This window comes from Arvicanthis niloticus, chromosome 1 (genome assembly GCF_011762505.2).
Source record: "Arvicanthis niloticus isolate mArvNil1 chromosome 1, mArvNil1.pat.X, whole genome shotgun sequence".
Classification (NCBI taxonomy): Eukaryota; Metazoa; Chordata; class Mammalia; order Rodentia; family Muridae; genus Arvicanthis; species Arvicanthis niloticus.
Window position 1 is genome coordinate 141,522,160 of NC_047658.1, and position 20,901 is coordinate 141,543,060.

General features: G+C 44.4%; 1 protein-coding gene across 4 annotated transcripts in view; it reads right to left on the reverse strand.

Moving 5' to 3' along the window:
- The window catches only part of Slc16a12 (solute carrier family 16 member 12), an 82,686-nt gene that overhangs the window by 24,584 nt on the left and 37,201 nt on the right, over positions 1–20,901 (reverse strand). The window contains exon 1 of one of the 4 annotated variants that reach the window (XM_076919430.1): positions 15,889–16,012. The exons of the other annotated variants lie outside the window; for them this stretch is intronic. The gene's annotated coding sequence lies outside the window, so the exon portion shown is untranslated. Of the gene's footprint in view, positions 1–15,888; positions 16,013–20,901 lie in introns of those variants that run through there. 4 annotated transcript variants of the gene reach the window in all.

A 20,901-nucleotide genomic window follows, 5' to 3' on the forward strand; every position in this document is an offset into this window, starting at 1 on the left:
CTCAAGACCTCACTCAATAAATCATCTCCCGAGCTCCTCGCTTTCATTTTTTAAGTAACAGAACCTCTCAGATTTTATTTATGCCCATGACTAGCTGCTTTGCCTGTCTCTCCTTGAAAATAGGGGTGGAAGGAGTTGAATATAGGTAGAAAGTGTATGAGCACAGCCAGTGTGTGCCACTTCAAAGGCTAAGAATCCTCTTCAGGACTGCCCTCATTCCCTGCTCAACACACTGGAACCAGACATGCGATGAGGCAGCTTCAGCTACCTGAGCTAACCTCACTCTCATTGACAGCAGAGACACATGGCAGAATTTTGGGTTCTGCAACAACTGTGGGTGCTCAGCTTTCCAGCTCTGGACACACATAATCCACACAAAGAATAACTATGTTTCACTATACTTGGGTTTCTGTACTTGGAATTGTATCTGTTCCAATAGTTTAGACCGAATCCTAATTAATATAGAGACAGAGTAGCTGGACTTTCTGTAGCATTTACAATGCTTTTGTTTTTTTCCTTTCCTTTTTTTCTTTCTTTATTTCTTTCTTTCTTTCTTTCTTTCTTTCTTTCTTTCTTTCTTGTTTCTTTTGTGTGTGTGTGTGTGTGTAATATGGGTATCAAACCCAGGGTATGCTATGCAAGTGCTACTGAAAGAGCTAAAAATTTTTAAACCTTCCACAGATGGAGTCAAGAGTGTAGATCAGCTTGTTCTGCGCTCTGTGTTCTAAGAAACTAGCTATCCACAAGACAAAATAAATAAAATAAGAGTTCAGAGCTGGGAGTTCAGGACAGCGTGACCAAGTGCTATGGGTACCAGGAACTAAAAACTGACCATAAGATAGATTGAATAGGGTTTGGGCTGAGAGTTCAAGTTAGCATGCCCATGCACCCTGGATACCAGGAACTTGGCTGATCACAAGATAGATGGCTGATTATGTATAGGCTCTTAGAGAATAGCCTGTTCCTTGTACCCTGTCACAAACTGAATAATGGGCTGGGACTTTCCACAGGTGCTCTCCAATAGCCCTCCCTTACTCCCCCTGGGTTGTGGTCCCCCCCCCAGTTGTGGTTTTGGGCTTTAAATTCTCTCTGTCTCCAAAGCTCCGAGGTCAGACCCCATTGCCCCTGCGTGGCTACAGGTCTTGACCTCAGTATACTGATTAAAATATGCCTCTTGCTGATTACGTCAAGTTTGGTGTCTTGCAATTAATGGGTGGCCTCGAATTCCCGAGGCTTGGGTGAGGTCCTCCATTCGTAGGGGCCTTACACTACATATATCTCCAGTCCCCACAGGCTTTAATTTTTTAAGTGTATAATTGTTGAGTATTACCACCTACTGCCCTACCTAGCCACACCCTCTCATTATAGGGAAGTGAAATGCTACAGAGCTACTGATCACATCAAAAGATAGCAGACACCAGCCCAAATGTCAGAGAAAGATAGCATAGAAACAGACTGGTATGTGCTCTCAGGTGAGTGGGCATGGATGCAGATGGTACCCGACTCAGTTCCTTATGGAGGCAGATGGTACCTGTCCCAACTGCATTCCTTTCCTTCACTTGGCATTTCCCTAATCCCTAGTGTGTTGTGAACCAGCTTTGCCAAACCTGTAGACCTCTCTTTCCCGGTTTCTTTTCTTTCATATATATATATATATATATATATATATATATATATATATATGCGCTTACTAGTTGAAGAATGAAGAAAGAATATTAATGCTGAAAGCTACAAGAAAGAAGAATATAGCCCATGTAAAAAACAAGCCCATTGTAAGTACAGCAGATTTGCCAGTAGAAAGTCTAGAAGCCATGAGAGTTTACAATGATGTATTTCAGAATTTTCTAGCCCACAGTCTATGGGATGGGCAGAAACTCATCACAAAACTTTATATTTAAAACATTGTGAGCTTTTTCCTTGTGAATTTTTTTCCTTTTCCCTTTTTCCTTTTGAAGAAAGGAAAGAAATATACAAAAGATATTTACAACAGACATCGACAAAATTTAGAGAAAAACTGGGACATAGTTTGAAAATCTATATTCAGTAAGTTGGAAAAAAGAACTAAGCGAAATGAGTATATTTCTAGGCACATATGACCTACCAATATTAAACCAAAAGAATATGAGCAACTTAGGCAGATAATTTATGAACAACAATAGGAGTACTTATAAAAGCACAGGTGTAGATGAATTCACAGGTGTGTTCTGTACTATAAAAGCACAGGTGTAGATGAATTCACAGGTGAAGATAAACTCAGAGGTGTGTTCGGTCTGATCTCTAGAGTATTAGCCATGCTCCTAAATCATTTCATAAAATAGAAAGGGAACAGATGCCACCAAATGCATTTTGGTAGTTTGATATTAAAACCATATAAGGTCAGAATGAAAAGGAAGTTATAAGCTTATATCTCTGATATATATGAATGAAAAAATTCTCAATAAAATACTTGCAAACTGAGTTCAACCAAATTTGAAAGTCACTCAACCAAATTTGAAAAGTCACTCAACCATATTTGAAAAGTCATTCAATCACATTTGAAAAGTCAACCCCCCTACATACCAAGCAAGATAGCTTCATTCTAGGGAATGAAGGTAAGACTCAACACAAAGAAATCAATAAGTGTCATACAGACTTAGAGACAGAAATCACAGGGTGAAATGGCCTTTGACAAAGTTTAATATCTCTTTATGACAAAATACCTGAAGAAAGGAATTTACTTCAACCTATAAAGGATACAAAATACAAACCTACAGCTAACCTTATATGTGTGAGGTGGTGCAGGGACTCAAAGAATTCCACTTACAGTCAAAAGACTGTCTACTTTTGCCACTTTTATTTAATAATTTTAATTGTTTGACATCTTACCTAGAGCAATGAGACAAAAGGAAGGAGATAAGAAGGATATAAAAGGAAATCAAAGGATATAAACAGGAAGTCAAAGCACCCAGATTTGCAGGAAATAGGATTCTATATGTGAGACCCTAAAGACCTCTTTAGAAAATTTAGAGCACATAAACACTTTCAGAAAAATAATGGCAGGCTACAAAATTATATGAAAATCAATATCTAAAAGAAAAAAAAACAGTAGCCTTTCTAATACACTGATAACAAAAACACTGCTAAGGAAATTAGGGAGATAATCCTATTTACAATTGCCTGAAAGTTATCTTGGAATAAACCTAAAGCAAGGAAGGGAATAATCTCCACAATTAAAAAATTTAAAACACTAAAGAAGGAAATGGAAGGTACTGGGAGACTGAAGGACCTCTCATACTCATGAATGAAAGAAACAGTACAGTGAACATGGCCAAACTGCCAAAAGCAATTTATAAGTTCAATCCAATCCCTACCAAACTGTCAATGACATTCTTCACAAAACTAGGAGAGGACAAACCACAGAACTTATATGGGAGCGTAGAAAAGCCTTAACAGTAAAAGCAATCATAAGCAAAGACTAATGTTAGAGGTATCACAGCATCTGATTTCCTGCTACACCTCAGGGCCACAGCAACATAAATAGCTACTAGGAAAACACACACACACACACACACACACCAAAAACCAGGCATGTGTATCAATGAAGTATTAGAAAGCACCCTGAATTAAATCCATGCAGTTATAGCCACCTAATTTTTGATACAAGTATAAAGTATACATGGAAAAACTAACTCCTGGATGAGAGTAGCTAAGGAAGCTAGACACTCACATTCAGAAACGTGAATGGAGGTCCCCTCATCGTGCACAACTAAAAGAAAATAATTCAAAATAGATCAAAGATCTTAACACAAGATCTGAAATGCTGAAATGATTAGCGGGATACAGGAAGGTCAGTTCTAGACAAAAACATAGCAAAGACTTTCTGCAAAGGACTCCAAGAATGCAGGGAGTAAAACCAGGAGTTGATGCATGGGGTTCCATATGGTTCAAATGGTTCTTAGAGTACAGGAAATAATCAAGTAAAGAGACAGCTCACAAAATGGCAGAATGGTTTTGCTAGTTATACATTACATAGGGGGCTGACAATAACATTATATAAGAACTTTTAAAACATGACCTTCAACAGAGGAATGGATACAGAAAATGTGGTACATTTACACAATGGAGTACTACTCAGCTATTAAAAATAATTAGTTTATGAAGTTCTTCGGCAAATGGATGGAGCTCGAGAATATCATCCTGAGTGAGGTAACCCAATCACAAAAGAACATACATGATATGTACTCACTGATAAGTGGATATTAGCCCAAAAGCTCACAATACCTAAGACCCAATGCATAGACCACATGAAACTCAAGAGGAGGAAGGAAGACCAAAGTGTAGGTGCTTTGGTCCTTCTTAGAAGGAGTATCAAAATACTCAACCAGAGCTCCCAGGGTCTAAACCTCCAGCCTGAGAACACAAAGGGAGGGACTCATGGCTCCACCTGTATAGGTAATTGAGGGTGGCCTTATTAGGGATCAGTGGAAGTAGAGACCCATGGTCCATGAAAGTTTGGGTCCCTAGTGTTGGAGAATGTGAAAGCAGGGAGGCGGGATTGGGAGGATGATGGGAGCACACCCTCATAAAAATAGGAAGAAGGGGTATGGGATAAGAGGTTTGGGGGGAAAATGGAAGAGGAGATAACAGTGAAAGGTAAATATGTAAAATATCCAATAATAAAAAAAAAAAACAGATAATGGGTCTGGAAAAAAAAAAGATAGTTTACTTATTTCAAATTATTTTCAAAAGTTTCCAGGAGATGCTAATTGGCTAAGATCTTATTTTAAGCTCTTCACAAAAGAATTTAAGTCTCTGTTTAATATTCTCAAGAGAGATGCCAATCCTAATTTCCCTCAACAATTAATTGACAAAAGAGGAGTAATTTTACAAAAAAAGTAAAAGAAGCTATCACTAATCGATATATTATATAGATTGATTAATTGTTGGCTGTTTTATAATAGTCCTTTGATAAAAGAGATTATTAATAAAGATTTATATTTCTTTAAATAGTGTCTTCATGACTCTCGGAGGGTGGAAGGAGCCCTGATTTTACAAGAACTCTGAAAAATTGGCTTTAAAACAAAAGAGGGGAAACTGTACCCCCAGAATGAGTCTTCCAAAAATACTCTCCATCATGTCTTGTTCACTTTTAACTTTCTAAAACTGAAAGCTCATGGTGAATCTGCTGCTGACTGCCTCTGGCATTGCTGAGACCAATAAAAACTATGGCATAGCTATGTGGAAGGACCCTCTTACCCTTAAATGGAATGGCCAGGACCCAGTTCTCATATGGGGCCGAGGATTGATATGCCTGTTTGATACCACAGAAGGCACAGATAAATGGCCACCAAAAACATTAATGAAATAGATACCCCCACAAAACCAGGCCCAATTATAAATAATATGAATAACAATTGGCATCCAGGGAAGAGAAATCTCCCTGAGAATTCCCTTCTTTTTCCTTTCCAGGTAAAAATGAATCACCCATGATGTCTGCTGTTAGGAGTTCTAATCCTGATGCTGGCCTCTGGACTTATACTAACTACTCAGACCTTCAATGAGCCTTTGACAAGGACATCAAACAGCTAGAGATTGACATCACTAATCTGAAGAAATCCCTTGTTTTGCTGTCTAAAGTGATCAAAACTTGCAAAGGACTTTATTGGACTTGATTTACTCTTTTACAGTAGAAAAGACTGTGTACAGCTCTAGACTGTGTACAGCCCTTAAAGAAGAATCTTGCTTTTACATAGACAAAACAGGGATGGTTAAAGAAAGTGTGAAAAGATCAGAGAAGGTCTTGAGAAAAGACAAAGAGAGAAAGAGAAAGATGAGAACTGGTACAAGAATTGTTTTTCAACTTTCCATGGTTGTCAACCCTACTTCCTTCCATCTTGGGACCATTCATTGGGTTATTTTTGCTTATTTCTTTTGGTCCCTGGGCTTTAAACTGGCTGATTAACTTTGGGAAACAACAGATAGATAATCTGATAGCAAAATTTATTCAGATACATTATCATAAGTTAGCTATGGAGGACCACGAGACTCAAGATGAGGTTGTTACTCTATCCAGGGTGTTCCCAAATCCCATCTCCACCCAACCTAAAAGAGGGGGCTCCCACCCCTAGACCAAACAGAGAGGGGCCACCCAGAACCCCCTCTGACTGGTGATCTGAATTCTTGCTTAGGCTTCGAGGCTAAGCACTGCAAAGGAATATAAATAAAAGTTAAAAATATGTTTCTGGGTTTCCTGAGGGACAAGCCTGACTGCATAAGGGTTGATGTCAAAAGTATCCCCTCTCCAGGAAAAAGACATTTGGATGGGTATGTCCCTCATGCCTCACTAAACAATGACAGGAAGACTGAAGCCATTACAAGGTCCTCTTTAATTACTGGAGGTCAGGCCTCTATCCCCGCCTTGGCAAGATTAGACTTGCCACTGCCCTTCTATACTTGGAGAAGGGAGGAGATGTCAGGGGCAGCCCTGCTTATACACTGAAGGCCTAAAATCAGCCATAAGCCTAAAATTAGCAATAGGCCTGACATACATGCCTGCTAACACAAAGTCTTGGGTCTCTATGGAAGAACACTGAAATATATGGCTATAAGCTATTGTAAACAGGCAGCTTTTGTGGAAATTTACCAGCCTGAGTAGTCATAGACCTTGGCAGATAGTACCAACTTAGATAAGGACAAGTGAATCAAAGGCAGAGTCATAGTGACCTGTCCCTTGAACCTTTACCCAGCTGATACCCTGTTCTGAAAGATATCTGTACTCCCCCTGAACACCTATGCTCCTGTGTCATCCCCTTCCCCACATCCCGCATTTTTGTGTTTATAACCTCTGTGTTAAAAAGTAAAAATTACGATTTGATAATTTAAAAAAAACAATTAAAAATTACCACAATAAAACAAAAAAACATAATCAAGCAATAAAATGTAAGTTAATTAACATAAATTAGAGACAAGAAATGAATATAAGGTGTGAATGTAAATTACAAAAAAAATGGCCTCCAATCCAAACAATCCAATCAATATATAGGCTAATGGAGTGAACAAGTAATCTTTAAAAGATGAGATATTCAACTTTCTTAATTGCATCAGAAAAATGCAACTTTAAACTATATCAAGATTCTTGTCTTGCCCCAGGCAGAATGGGCACATTAAGAAAACATCAATAAATCTTGCTGAAGATGTAGAGGAAATTAAGCTATATATACTGTTGGTGGGAATGTAAATTAGTCCAGCCACTCTGAGAATCAGCATGGAGGGTCCTCAAAAACTAAAGTCAAAACTACTATACCAACCAGCTGTACCACTCTTGGGAGTATGCCAACACAGTCTAAGTCAACAAACTGTGGAGAAACTTGCTCGTAAATGTTTATTGTACACTGTTTGAAATTGCCAAGTAATGGAGCCAGCCCAGGTACCCCTCGGAAGATGAATGGATACAATAAAGATACTACAAAAGACAAATACTGCTTACTTTCTCTTGTATGCGAATCAAAGACTTTACAGACACATAAAAATCGCATATGCATATATGTCATGAAAGCAGAAGTTAGACTGTCTGGGGGGCCAAAAGTGGCCTAGAAGTTGAGAAGAGGGAAAAAAAATGGGTGAGTACATGATATACTTGAATTAAACTCTCTTATAAAACCTATATAGCATTATGAAAAATTAATATGTAGTAATATAGTTCACTTTTTTAAAAGTCTGCCCATAAAGAACCCTAACCAAACACAAAATTGTAGAAATCCATGGCTGGAGAGATATTTCAACCATTAAAGGCATAGGCACACAAGCAAACTTCAAGGGTTTGGTTCCCAGCACCAACATCAAAGCCTGTCTCTTCCTCCTCCCTTCCCTTTCTTACACTGACACAATGAGGCACAACCTTAACTAAAAGAAAACTACATCTTTAGAAACAGGAGCACAGTTGTATAAATCTGACTACATTTAGCAACACTCCTCATCTTGCTGTAGTGACAACAGGATAAATGGAGGTCTACTGTCAGTCAAAGTTAACCTGGACGGCCACAGTGCAAGCACTGTCCTCACCAAGACTCCAGGGAAAGCTGAGAGCATTCAGGGGCAACATAGTTCCTCACTGTTTCTCCCATGAGGCACCATCCTTGGGCATGAGCATCATTGTCCTCTTTACACAGTGGAGAAGCTTCCCCTCAGAGATACTCTGTTGCTGACATTGCATCTGAACATGAATGGTAATGAATTATCTATGGCAGGCTTTGGATAATACAGCTGGACACCTGCCCTGGGGGATTTCAAATTTACAACAGGCATTTCTGTCAACAAGATGTCCACACAATGCTAAAGCGTGACAAGGGAAGAGAAGAGGGGACATTAATTCCCCAGTGTTAGAATTATGTTTATGCTTGCTCACAAATCAATACATCTGAGTTTCTCTCAAAGTGTTTTTTAATAGACGTATCTTTGCAAAGAAATGTGCAGGTTCAGCATGGCGAAGCAAGCTTCCTGGAGACTTTCCCATTAACTTGTAAATGATTAACCTACCTGATATTTGCCAAAAAAAAAAAAAAACCCAAACCTTGGGGAAATCTTTTACCGAGTCACCAGTATGTCTAAAACTGTAAGCAAAGAAAACACTACCATCATGCAACTCTTAAGTTACTAATAACTCTCTAATTAATTGTACTTTTACATCAAGCGCTAAAACATAATTGTATTCTTATTCTGGCATCAGAACAGTTTTTCTCAATCAGAAATGCTGCCTTAGAATGTCTCTCTAAAACTACCCTTTGTGCTTTAAAGAATTTAATCACTTGCTAACGGTTGCTAACACTCAGTATCTTTGCTGTAAAGCACTACACTGTGGGGAAGGGTGCATCGCTTTCCTGTTACCCTCAGTGTTTTCTAAAGTGACCTCTTTTATCTATTGGAAATGTGCAAATTCATGCATCAGCTGAAAGGAAACATGGTCCTGGAGTCTCCTGTTTGGACGCTCTGAACAGTCGCTTCCCATTGCTGTCCTTCTGCAGTATCTCCCATTCCCAGTGTCTTACCTGTTATCAGTTTGCTTCCTCTATAAGACAATTTGCAGCCATAATAGAGGCAAAAGGTTATCATGGAAAACTGATGAGAGAGGAAATCAAGATGAATGTAATGACTGTGTCCAAGTGGCCCTACTTGGTGGTATGACCCTGTTGGAATCACTTCCTTTTCTAACTTTATAGAAAAGGATATTAAATTACTAAGACCTAGTCTCTACTTCAAGTGGCCAGTTGTGGTAAGTCAGCTTTTTGTCTCTGTGGAAAATGAGAAAAACAAGTTAAATGAGGAAAAGTTGATGATGGTCAGTGGTTTTAGTTCATGGTTGGCTAGTTTCATTGCTTTTAAGTCTGTGAGGCAGAACAATATGGCTCAAAGGGTATGTGAGCGCAAAATCGCTCATCTTGTGCTGTTCAGGAAAGGAGGGAGAAGGGAGAGGCAGAAAGAGAGAGGGAGAGAGAGAGAGAGAGAGAGAGAGAGAGAGAGAGAGAGAGAGAGAGAGGAAATACAGAGAAAGAGACAGAGTAGACACTGCCCTGTGGCATGCTTCCTCCTAGTAGATTCTACTTGCTAAGAACTTATTCTGCTATGAGCACATCAATAAATTAAGCTATTGGTAAAGTTAAAATGCCCACGAACCAATCACTCTCAAAAGCACTACTGGCTGGGGACCAAGCCCTAAACCTATAAGCCTCTTTGGATGATACTTCAGATCCAAATGAGAACACTGCATTAATTACCTCCTAATTATGTAAGTCTCCCGGTAGGGAGAGCACTGTCTGTAAACTCTAATTGGCTTCGTTCTTTCTCTGACTCTGTTTTCAGGATTTATAAAGTAGTCCAGTTGGACAGGCAATATTTTTGGAATAACTCATGATAAATTGCCCTTTCTTTTTTAAAAAATGTTGCACTCAATGGTCCTTTTCCATCATTGGGGCTAAGCCAAGAAGCACATAGATATAGATAAGTGAGAAGAGAAGTCCTGTCTAGAATAGTTGTATCTGCAGACAAAGAAGTATGGACCATGTTATGGGGAAATTGCCACCCCAGGGAGTTAAAGGACTGAGGTTTATGAAGTGAAGAGTGGCAAATCGCCCACATTTCTGAGTAGCACAGATTTCCCTTTCTCTTCCTGTGTCTTGAGAAGAGGCAGGTGTGTGGTGAGGTGAAGAGAGAATTGCAGATTCACTTAGACATTCTTAACTAAGAGTGTGTAATTGTGGGAGCACACAGCTTTAGTGTATTGGGTGGGTTCAAACAGGAAGAAACAAAAACAGCATCTACATGTTGTCCCTCAATCTATGACCTGGATGTTCTCCAATATTCTCAATGGAGACATAGACGGTAAATAGGTGAGACATGCTAAGGCCATGGCAAAAGGAAAAAGGTGACTCTGTGGAAAATTCACTGAGACAAACCTAATTATGAAGCACTCTCATAAGGAAGACAGGGAATGTATTCATGTTCTAGCCATACAGAGTACAAACCATAGATTATCCAAGCAGCAGACACCAATACCTAGACATTAGCAAGATGAATCATTTTATGATGAGGTTCAAGAGACCCAAAGGATGCTATGTGACCGATGAAGAAAACTCTGGACAGGCTTATGAGAACTCAGGAAACAACTGGAACCTAACACACTGTCATCATTGTGGCAATAATATATGTGTTCCTCCTAAACCAGATACCACTAAGAGAATAAACTCAAGAGAGGAGAAAAACGGCCATTACAAGGAGCCTCTCTTTAGGCATGGCTGGATAATGCACAAAAAGACGGCTCCTGTGCACACAGACAAAACAAACTCTTAAAGGTGCTTAAAAACTTGTAAAACTGAGATAGGACTGACACTTCTAAAAGGTTTATTTTATTATCGATTCGTGTGTGTGTGTGTGTGTGTGTGTGTGTGTGTGTGAGAGAGAGAGAGAGAGAGAGAGAGGGGGGGGGAGAGGGGAGGGGGGGGGGGGGGGGGGGGGGGGGGGGGGGGGGGAGGGGGGGGGGGGGGGGGGGGAGGGGGGGGGGGGGGGGGGGGGGGGGGGGGGGGGGGGGGGGGGGGGGGGGGGGGGGAGGGGGGGGGGGGGGGGGGGGGAGGGGGGGGGGAGGGGGGGGGGGGGGGGGGGGGGGGGGGGGGGGGGGGGAGGGGGGGGGGGGGGGGGGGGGGGGGGGGGGGGGGGGGGGGGGGGGGGGGAGGGGGGGGGGGGGGGGGGGGGGGGGGGAGGGGGGGGAGGGGGAGGGGGGGGGGGGGGGGGGGGAGGGGGGGGGGGGGGGGGGGGGGGGGGGGGGGGGGGGGGGGAGGGGGGGGGGGGGGGGGGGGGGGGGGGGGGGGGGGGGGGGGGGGGGGGGGGGGGGGGAGGGGGGGGGGGGGGGGGGGGGAGGGGGGGGGGGGGGGGGGGGGGGGGGGGGGGGGGGGGGGGGGGGGGGGGGGGGGGAGGGGGGGGGAGGGGGGGGGGGGGGGAGGGGGGGGAGGGAGGGGGGGAGAGTGGGGGGGAGGGGGATAGGGGGGGGGTGGGGGGGGGGGGGGGAGAGGGGAAGGGGGGGGGGGAGGGGGGGGGGGGGGGGGGGGGGGGGGGGGGGGGGAGGGGGGGGGGGGGGAGGGGGGGGGGGCGGGGGAGGGGGAGGGGGAGGGGTGGGCGGGGGGGGGGGGGGGCGGGGGGGAGGGGGGGGGGGGGGGGGCGGGGGGGGGCGGGCGGGGGGTGGGAGGGGGGGGGGGGGGAGGGGGGGGGGGGGGGGGGGGGGGAGGGGGGGGGGGGGGGGGGGGGGGGGAGGGGGGGGGGGGGGGGGGGGGGGGGGGGGGGGGGGGGGGGGGGGGGGGGGGGGGGGGGGGGGGGGGGGGGGGGGGAGGGGGGGGGGGGGAGGGGGGAGGGGGGGGGGGGAGGGGGGGGGGGGGGGGGGGGGGGGGGGGGGGGGGGGGGAGGGGGGGGGGGGGGGGGGGGAGGGGGGGGGGGGGGGGGGGGGGGGGGGGGGGGGGGGGGGGGGGGGGGGGGGGGGGGGGGGGGGGGAGGGGGGGGGGGGGGGGGGGGGGGGGGGGGGGGGGGGGGGGAGGGGGGGGGGAGGGGGGGGGGGGGGGGGGAGGGGGGGGGGGGGGGGGGGGGGGGGGGGGGGGGGGGGGGGAGGGGGGGGGGGGGGGGGGGGGGGGGGGGGGGGGGGGGGGGGGGGGGGGGGGGGGGGGGGGGGGGGGGGGGGAGGGGGGGGGGGGGGGGGGGGAGGGGGGGGGGGAGGGGGGGGGGGGGGGGGGGGGGAGGGGGGGGGGGGGGGGGGGGGGGGGAAGGGGGGGGGGGGGGGGGGGGGGGGGGGGGGGAGGGGGGGGGGGGGGGGAGGGGGGGGGGGGGGGGGGGGGGGGTGGGGGGGGGGGGGGGGGGGGGGGAGGGGGGGGGGGGGGGGGGGGGGGGGGGGGGGGAGAGGGGAGAGGGGAGAGGGGAGAGGGGAGAGGGGAGAGGGGAGAGGGGAGAGGGGGAGAGGGAGAGGGGAGAGGGGAGGAGAGGGGAGGAGAGGGGAGGAGAGGGGAGGAGAGGGGAGGAGAGGGGAGGAGAGGGGAGGAGAGGGGAGGAGAGGGGAGGAGAGGGGAGGAGAGGGGAGGAGAGGGGAGGAGAGGGGAGGAGAGGGGAGGAGAGGGGAGGAGAGGGGAGGAGAGGGGAGGAGAGGGGAGGAGAGGGGAGAGGGGAGAGGGGAGAGGGGAGAGGGGAGAGGGGAGAGGGGAGAGGGGAGAGGGGAGAGGGGAGAGGGGAGAGGGGAGAGGGGAGAGGGGAGGAGAGGGGAGGAGAGGGGAGGAGAGGGGAGAGGGGAGGAGGCAGTGTTTATGAAGGCCAGAAGAGGATGTCAGATGGCCTGGAACTGGAGTTAGCTGGTAGATGTGAGCTGCTGTCTGGCTGTTAGGAACTGAACTCTGGTCCTCTGGAAGAGCAGCCAGTGCTCTTAACTGCTGAGCCATCTCTCCAGTTGCCAGAACACACTCATTTAAAGGCTATATTTCAATGTGTTTGACCATAATCAGGACACAGAACATTTCCATCACTAGCTAATGTTCCCACTGTTTCCCTGCAGTCACATGCCTGTCTCATCGTGCCCCCAGGCACTAACCTGAGAATACCACTGATCTGCGACTGCAAGGATAAGCTAATTTGTCTCCTAATTTTATACAATTTGGGACTTTTTCAGTTCAGGGGCTTAAACTTGGATCTCATCCACACTAAGCACAGGTTCTGCGGCTGAGCTACATCTAGAACCTTCTGACAGTAATTTAAGCTTCGTTCCATTTTTTTTGTTGTTGTTCGTAGCTGACTCCATTTTGTTGCTCATTGGTAGGAGGTAGTGTGGACCCATTACACTTTGTTATTCATTCGCCTATGATGAACATTAGTATTTACTCCAGTTTTAGACCATTATAAATAAAACCGAGTTCAACTGTGAACAAGTGTTTTGTAGACATGTGTTTTATTTTCTGGAGTATATGTAGGGGAATGAAATTACTGAGTTTTACATAACTGATACCTTAACTTCAGAAGAAACGGCCAAACTACTTGAGATGGCTGTCTGATATTTTCAACAACACACTGAATTTTTAGCACCTCTCAGTCTTAGCAATACTTGGTGCTGAGATATGTTTATTTCAGCTATTCTAGTATGTAGTTAATGATCTCATTTTAGTACTGATTTAATCACTTCTCTGGTGACTAACATTGTAACTACTTTTCACATTATAACTAACTATTCAGATATCTTCTTATATGAGGTGCCTATGAAGGCACTAATATTTTATTTTAATGAGACATAATTTTTGTCCTAGATATAAATTACTGTATTGCAAAGTTTTCTCATACTTTATGGCTTGTTCATCTCATAGAGCTACACTTTAATATTAATTCCAATTAATTGGGTTTTATATTATTACGTTTAGATTTAATTCTATTTTTATATCAATGATACCTGATATAAATTAAAAACTGACATTTCTGGATTTCAGAAATGGCTTTCAGAGATGGCTGAGGGGTTAAGAATACTGGCTGCTCTTCCAGAGGATCTGGGTGACAGCTCACAAACATCTGTAACCCCAGTTCTAGAGAAGTCTACCCTCATCTGGCCACAGAGGCACTAGGCACACACATGATGTACAGACATACATAAAGACAAAATGCTTATAAACATATAATAATTAATAATAATAATAATTTTTAAAATTGGAGTTAAAATACTACTTTATAAGTGTTAGAGAATTAAAAATGCTTATAAATTTATTACCATAATATGTATATACATATTACTTAAAGGCTAAAAACTATAATCAACACCAAGAGAAATTTAAGAAGGCCTGTGAGACAGAGAGCTAGAAAATCCAGATTTATTGATTACAAGACTTGGAGCATATCATCATTAGTATAATTCCAGTGAAGTTCCAACTGAAATGTCAATAGTCTCTTTTTAAAATAGAGAAAAACAAGTGGATTCTAAATTTGTAAGAAAATATAAAAACATCTATAATAGTCAAATTAATTTTTAAGAGAAAGAATATGATGTGTTCCCTGTATGCAGCAAAATGCTGGGTCCTGTTTACATATCTAGTCCGTTAGTCTATGTCTTTTTATTGGGGGAATTGAGTCCACTGATGTTAAGAGATATTAAGGACCAATGATTGTTGCTTCCTGTTATTTTTGTTCTTAGAGGTGGAATTATGTGAGGCAGGAGTGGGTGGGTAGGGGAGCTTTCTCATAGAAGCACGGGAGAGGGGAAATGGGATAAGAGAGTTGCAAGAGGAGTGAGAACCGGGAAGTGAGATAACATTTGAAATGTAAATAAATAACATAGCCAATAAAAAAAGAAAAAAGAATGCACACACACACACACACACACACACACACACACACACGAGCAGAGGGGAAGTACACATTTTATTTTTACCTCCATTTAAGACTCAGGCTTTGGGCCGGGCGGTGGTGGCGCACGCCTTTAATCCCAGCACTTGGGAGGCAGAGGCAGGCGGATTTCTGAGTTCGAGGCCAGCCTGGTCTACTGAGTGAGTTCCAGGACAGCCAAGGTTATACAGAGAAACCCTGTCTTTAAAAAACAAAAAAAAAAAAAAAAAAAAAAAAACCTAAAAAACAAAACAAAAAAAAGACTCAGGCTTGTGGAGGAGTTTAGATTTATGATAGAAACTGTAAGGTTTTGCGGAGGACTCTGTGGCTGCTGTTTTGGCAGTAGGAAAGCATTCTTTGGGTGTATATCATTTGTCGTACTTAGGGTGTCCATCTGAAACTCTTCTTTCTACACAGGCCCATTTCAGCAGAAGCAAGAGAAAATATACACCATGCATCCTTTTGGCTCTGTGTCCTGGCATCTGGAACAGTGCCCGCTTTTTTTTTACTAACCACTGCATATTGCAGGCCCCTTGTGGATAGTCACCGAGAGACACCTGGCCTCTTGGTCACATTTTGCACTCATTTTTAAACAACAAGTAAACATTTGCTTCTGTCTTAACCGAGATCCAAGGCTCATTCAACACTCTGGCCTTTGACTAGGAACCCCTAAGGGACTGTGCACTTTGGGGACTATGAAAGGGCAAACTTTCAAGTATGTTAGAAGAGAGTTTCAAAAGCTTGTCGCGGAGTCTTTACATCAGTGTATCCAAGTGTTCCAGCTGGTGGTTTTGCAGATGTTTATCCAGGGACAAACTCAAATCCAAGGATGGAAATGGGAGAAATTGAAAAAGAAAAAGCAAAAGAAAGAAAGAAAGAAAGAGGGAGAGGGAGGGAGGGAGAGAGAGAGAGAGAGAGAGAGAGAGAGAGAGAGAGAGAGAGAGAGAAGAGAAGAGAAGAGAAGAGAAGAGAAGAGAAGAGAAGAGAAGAGAAGAGAAGAGAAGAGAAGAGAAGAGAAGAGAAGAGACCCACCAAAAATCTCTGCTCAATTTGCATAGGCTCTTGCCAGGTTCAGGTTGGTTTTGCCCATTTTAGAGTCCTTGGGGGTGGTGTGCCTTCAGCTGAACATGGAGTCATTGTTTTTGTTGTTAATGACCTTCTTCATGTGTCACGTCAGAAAACAAAACAAAAACATTATTCTTGGGTAAAGAAAGACTAATGGTCTCCTCTTTCTTTTTTCCTTACTGCTCCTCTCTCATTAGGCCCCAGACAGATCCTAGTAACAAGCAAAGGACTACTGGCTTCCCCAGAAGGCCTTGGATGTCTGTCAGGAACCTTTGCGCACTAAATTGCAACACTGACCTTTGCTGAAGAAGCCGCCACAGTTTCTCCATTGCGTTTGGTATTTTGAAGCTAGGGATACTTTTTATAAAGCCCAGGATCAAGGCCAGAGTGGTTCGGATGGTACTAGACCCTAGGAAGGAATAGCCACAATGGCCCCACTGGTGTTTCAGCCTGTACAGAAACCCAAACATTTCCCCTACCCTTAGACCTCCTAATGCACATGGCCATGAGCAGTCTTGGGTTGCTACAGACTGATGTGGACACTGAGATGGAATTGGCTGAGATGGAGACAGTTATTCCACACAACCAAGCACAGGCAAAGTGCCCAGCATAAAGCTGGTGCTCATATCTATACAGTCCAGCGAACACTATTTTGTTTAATTATGTTATCTTGCACATTCTCTAACCACAGTTTATACTTTTACAGACTACAGCATTGTTAAGTCAAATCAACCACACCAAAGGCATCCTGGCTCCAGAGGAGAGTCTGGGGTTTGAGATATATTGCACAGTCTTTTTTGGTCACTGGGAAGGCTGTTATTGAAAAACAGGACAGCCTGTCTATACCACATTGCTTTACTCTGTAATCATGGCTCACGGTAGTACGGTTGACACATGAGGAACAGGGAGTCAAATAGTTCAGCTAGCTAGATGTTAACCCTTTGCATTGTGGAAGATTGTGAGGACTACTGCTTGAACGTGAGCCTAAGTTGGAAGCTAGAAGCAACTAGTAGTTAATAAGCATTGGATTTCCCCAACTCTCTTGCCTGACCATTTTCTCAAAATGCATGGGCAGGTGGTACAAGGAGCTTGAGAAACCCGGTAGGAACCCTCCCATCCTTTCTCTGTGCTTTGTAGCCACTGTAGCCAACCTTTCTGGATCCTAAGTCATGAAGCTCTCAGTGACTACAGCTCACTGGAACACAAGGGCAAGTCCAGACTCCGAGAGAACAGTGGGGCAAGCCTAGAAATGGGATTTCAAGCCGGGCATCTCCTTCTTTCCTTTCCGAGAGGTTGAAAAGGAGTGTGGGCCCTGGAAGGGTTCACCTGCAGAGCCTGGCATGCAGCCCGCTGTCTGCCCCACATTCCACAGGCCATCAAATTCCACAGGCCCTCGGAGATGTTTATTTTTGTGTTCTGTAGACTCTGTTCACTGCTTGAACCACAGCGGGTCACACAGAGGACAAGGTGTAGCCGGAGACCGACAGCGAAGTTCTGTAACTCCTATCCTTTTGCAACTCCTGCACCCTGAGACCCAGAACCTGCATTTCTTATTTCTTTCTTGAAATGAGAAAGTTACAAATAATTTTAAAATACCTTTTTTTTTGAGATTTTTTTTTTTACTTTCTTCCCTGTTCTTGTAAGATCAGTGAGACATGAACCAGTTGACTCCACCCTCTGGTTTTGAACCCCAAAAGCTGTGACAACGAACATCTCAAAACTAGGTCCCAACTTTTTTGCATGTGAGTAGGAGCCATATATTCAAAACTGTGCTCTTTGTCAAGCTAGAAATAGTCATTGTTATTAACATTAATTATCTGATGGAATATCTAAAAACATCGGATAAAGTGAACTTCCTGTTTTCAAATAAATTCCATTTCATAGCTCACTGAGACATTTCTACACATTTGAAAATCAAGGTGATGTGTAGTACGTTCCACCAACTGGTAAACCTGCCCATATGTGCAGATGTGCAGTCCCTGGAATTGTCTGGTTGTCTCCCAGGCCTGAGGCTCCCAGGCAGAAGCCCCTCTCTTTACAGAGGACAGTACTGGCCCCTGGGAGCTCCTGGTTTCCTACCAGTTAGCAACATGTAAGATCCAACAGGAACTAGGAAGTAGGGGGAACTCTTTCAACGATAGCACACAAAGTGTGGGCAGTGTTATCCAATAAGGAGGATAGTAAAAACCAACATAATCTATCATCACGTGATGCCCGAGAAGGCTCTGGGAGAGAGCAGCTACCTTGGTGTGTCGCTTGCTGTAAAAGCTCGTGGGGAAAGGGAAGCAGCTACTCTACACAACACAACAGTGAACCAGTGAAGGAAATATATGTGTGCACCGTCTCGGGCCCCTCCCGCCTTCAGAGTGGTCGGCTGATGCTGTCCATGCTGACAGCTTCCAGAACAGAGAGCAGGCAAGGCCTAGAATGGGGAGGGAACGGGAAGAAACCAATGGAAATGGCTACACAGTAGCATCGCCCAGAGGCTGGCTTGCCTTGCATGTACTCCAGCTCTGGTCAAGCCTGGAGCTGGTGTTCAGGCTCACACTTACTGAGTGGAATGTTTCAGTGTTTCAAATACAAAACGCATGTGTGAAACTGGCCCCCTTTTTCTCCATGAGATGAAAGCACTCCCTGGGATTCAGCCAGCTGTCACCTTCAAATGCATGATGCGAAATTATAATCTCTGCTTCTCATCTTTCTGCCAAGTTGCAGATTTTTATTAACCAGTAAGGTGCCTTAAACACACATGTCCAGAAAAGCACTAGCTAATCATTTCTGGAAATACTTTAAAGCTTTAAAATTAACTTGGTTCTTCTACAGTTTTATAGATGTGTATAATATATTCTAATTCATCTCTCCCTACATCCTCTCCCATCTCTCCCATCCCCATCATCCCCCTTGGCTTCCTCCTTGCTGGTTCCTTTCCCAGATTTATGATTTCTAAAACAAAAAGAAGATTGCATTCCTCTAAACAAAATTCTCCTTGCTAAAAACTTCTAAAGATCCCTAACCTCAGTCTCAGTTAGAAAACTGTTCAGTGAGGCTTCTAAACCCATATCATGTGTGTGTGTGTGTGTGTGTGTATGTGTGTGTGTGTGTGACACATACATGTATATATGTGTTATATTATATATCTACACACAAATATGTGTATAAGTAACTTCTGTATATACATACACATGATGACACACTTACTTAATCTTTATGGAAGTGCATGTGTGTAGACGCACACACTCCACAGTGCGAGTGTTCAGATCAAAGGATGCTTTGCAGAAGAGAATTCTCCATTCACCACCCAGAGCCCAGGGATTGAACTCGGGTCTGCAGCCTTGCTGGCAAGCTCCTTTAACCCCTGTAACCCCTGAGCCAACTCCTTTTTCACGGAGCATTGCCCTGGCATGAGGTTAGCCATGCATACCTCTGCAGCACAACTCAGGGACTAGTTAGAAAGCCATCACATGACTTTCCTAGTTAGAAAGCCATCACATGACTTTCCAAAACTCTCCTGCCACACTCCTTAAGATGAAAAGTTCCTCTTTAAAGGGCTTGAACTCCAGGTATAACTTATAATTCATGGAAAAGCACATGATTAAAAGTATTCATATATTAAAAATGACTGATTTCTGTCCCTATGGTGTCAGTGGATACAGTCTCATCTTTATTTAATCAGTCATTTTTCAATTTAGAAGTAATAGATGCTGACACACAGAGTCATTCATTGTGTAGGTGCTCAACTAGAATTGGAGGGTGTAGCTCAGTGGTAGAGTCCTTGACCAGCATGCACAGTACCTTGGGCTTAATAGCCATGCACTGTCACACACATACACACACACACACACCTTAAATAAGTTACTGTATCAAATACTAGCATGTTAAGAAAATTACTAGTAAATAGGTATCTTAATTTGGAAATATTTATTAGAACTATAACTGAAAATATACATGATGTATATTTTCAAAAGGAAAAATTGTCAGTAGGCCCCAACATCTTTGCCCACTGTTGATTTTTACTTATTGAGATAATACAAAAGGGTCAAATACTAAGGGAGGAAACAAGAAGACTACAAATCCAGTAGTAATATATCCCTCCAACATTTAAAGTGATTTTCACTTCAGTACTGCAATATAGCTGCTTCTCATGTGAACCACACACAAAAATCCTTTACAGAAAAATTCTATTGAATTCATGCACTCATACTTCTTTCATTGTGATGACTTTTCCTATGTGTTGTAAAGACAACATGTGTACCCATCAACTAGAATAAAGCCTTACAAATTACAGTTCTGAGGACCATAACAGCACCACAAAAAGCACATAGTGGGTTCAACTCAAAAAGAGATCACAGAATGTATGTACTATGAACATACATGTATAAATACATGGGCAAATGAAAGAAAGAGGGGGCAGTCGTCTGAGTGAGAAGTTTAAGACTATGAATGGGCTGTTCCTACATTTTCTGACTCTCAGAACATATTGCTCTCTTTTTAATTATGTACCTCGTATTTTTTCATGCAACATCAATCCACACATGCTTTTTTTTCTGTTTGTCACTGTTGATGTTTGCAATCTTACATGTTTACCACATTCATGTTAGCCTTCTTTGGTCAAACATACCAAGACTTGAATGGTAGAAGTGTTTGCAGTGCTTTAGTAAAGGAACTGTCACATGCAGATTAAAGGTGTCCTCTGTACTTTTTATCTTCCCAACAAGCCAAAAACCAAGATGGTCCTTGTGGAGCCAAATACTACGGAACTTACCTTGAACCTATCACTCTGAAGCTGAGGAATTGTGAGTTCATTCTAATCTTTTAGTTTCTTAGTGAGACTGTCTCAAAAACCAAAACAAACTAATTTGTTCCTAGCCACCCAGTGAGCACAGGACCCTCACTGGCCCTGTGCCTCCAGTTCACACCTGCCACCCAGCTTGCCCTGGATGGTGGTATTGGGCAATTTGTCAGCAGCTACTTCAATGTGTG